The sequence below is a fragment of the Lactuca saligna genome, chromosome 5 (genome assembly GCF_052625555.1).
Source record: "Lactuca saligna cultivar CGN05327 chromosome 5, ASM5262555v1, whole genome shotgun sequence".
Taxonomy (NCBI): Eukaryota; Viridiplantae; Streptophyta; class Magnoliopsida; order Asterales; family Asteraceae; genus Lactuca; species Lactuca saligna.
In genome coordinates, this window is record NC_136421.1 from 26792800 (window position 1) to 26795218 (window position 2419).

The window sequence follows — 2419 nt, forward strand, 5'->3', positions numbered from 1 at the left end:
GGTTGACCAAACTACATCGCAACATAAACCATGTTCAAAGACAAGTCATACAACAAATCCAAACATCAGAGTATAAATCCCCAAGGACATCTAGTAAATGCGGAAACCAATGTGTGTGCGTGATGTGCCGCTACCGAGCCAACTCCTTCCCCCTCGATGAAGAGGTACCTGAAACCAAAACTGTAAACTGTAAGCACAAAGCTTAGTGAGTTCCCCAATCATACCACATACCATACAACACATAACATACATACTGCCAGGCTATTCTGGGGTGCGTGATTACCCGGTACGGCCATTCTGGGGTGCCGACTACCCGTGCGGCCATTCTGGGGTGCCGTCCTACCCATGTCAAGCCATTCTGGGGTGCTGACCTACCCGTGTCAAGCCATTCTGCGGTGCTGACTACCCTTCGGTCCTAACAACCGGACTCGGGGACTAGTCCCCTCCTACTACCTCTATCGCATATAACATAACAAGCCAGCATGCAAACATATCATCACATACTGTCAGACGTATCTGGGGTGTCTGACTACCCTTCAATCCTAACAACCGAACTCTACTACATACAACATATCATGCTAGCATATAACATATCAGGTAGTAGCAAACCTAGATGATATCACAAAGACAATCATCTATCATACATCTCCTACTGGTGGGCCGACATTGTGGCCTTAGACCCACCGCTACTAGAAAGTAACTCACCTCGGAGTAGCTGCTGATCTTCGTGGGAATAGTCTGACTGCTGCTGCTACTGCTGTTCCGGAAATCCTCCGGTTTTATTCCCACCAAACCCTTAGTCAAAAACTGCTAACTGACCTTTGGATAAAATGACCATTTTACCCTTGATCATGCCCTCAGTCAAAGTCAGAGTCAACTTCCAGTTGACCCGACTCGCCGAGTTGGCTCGCCAACTCGCCGAGTCCATGTCCAAACGACTATCCTGGATTATGTTTCTACTCGTCGAGTTAGGCGTCGACTCGACGAGTTCTCCTTCCAAACTGATGTTCAAGTCCTTCATCCTACTCGTCGATTTGTATGAACAACTCGCCGAGTTCATCTTCATCCGATGAACAAATTATACTGTGACTCGCCGAGTTGTATGAACAACTCGCCGAGTCTAATCTTGATCTAAGGAGATTGCCTTGAACTCGCCGAGTCGGGGCATCGACTCGCCGAGTTCCACTATGGGTGAGTTTTAGCTTCCAACTCACCGAGTCCCTCCTGGACTCACCACGCGACTTGACATAACAAAAATGGGACAGACCCGGAGACTCGCGACTGGACTCACCGAGTCAAATGAGCGACTCGCCGAGTCCGCTCCATGCAAGAGCTAAAAATGCGATTTTGCTCGAATCCAATCCATGTCATTCGTAGATTTGGGCTCCTAGAGCATGAATAACACGTAAAGTTTCCAACTTTACGTGTAAATATCCATGTATGGGATTTTTAGGGTTCAAAATGCACCAAAAGAGTAGATCTAAGGTTTATATGCAATATGGGTTCATAAAGATAGTGGATCTGAGCTCCTGCAGCTCAACTATGCTTGGATCTAGAGACCAATCAACTTATTTCGAATTATCATGCACATACAAGCTTGGAAATGAGCCAAGAATATCTTAAATGAAGCCTTAAGCATAGAAACATGGGGAAAATGGGATATACCTCAAAGGAACTGCTGAGAGAACACAATGGTGCTTGGATGGCTTCCCTTCTTCTGGATCTACTTCCCTTCTTCTTCAAAACCTTCAAGAACACACAACAATTGCTTCAACGCTTCAAAGAACAAGCTTAAACGACGGTTGGGAGCTCTAGGGGTGAATGGGGGCTGGCCTGGGGCGGAAAGAGGGATTAAATAGGGTGCAAACCCCATAAACTTAGGGTTTCATCCAACAGTGGTGACTCGCCGAGTCCAGGATATGGACTCGCCGAGTCGCCAACTTAAACGCGTCCTGGGGTCTCGTCCCTACTCAGCGAGTCGGACCTATGACTCACCGAGTCCAAGGCTTAAAAAGGAAAATACTCCATTAAGATTTACATACCAGGAACCAGGTGCTACAAATCTCCCCCACTTATTTTAGACTTCGTCCTCGAAGTCTGCTGCTCAATCCTGGAATAGCTCGGGGTAATGCTCTATCATCTCATCCACTGGCTCCCAAGTCCACTCCGAACCCTTGCGGTGCTGCGATTGCACCTTCACTAACTCCACCCATTTGTTTCTCAAATCCTTCGACTTCCTGTCGAGGATTGCAACTGGGCACTCAATGTGATTCAGGCTTTCGTCAACCTGAATATCCTCCAACGGCACTACTGCTGAATCATCCACTAAGCACTTCTGCAGTTGAGAGGCACGGAAAGTGTTGTGGATCTGGCTGAGCTCGTCCGGCAGATCCAACCTATACGCCACCTTGCCCACCCG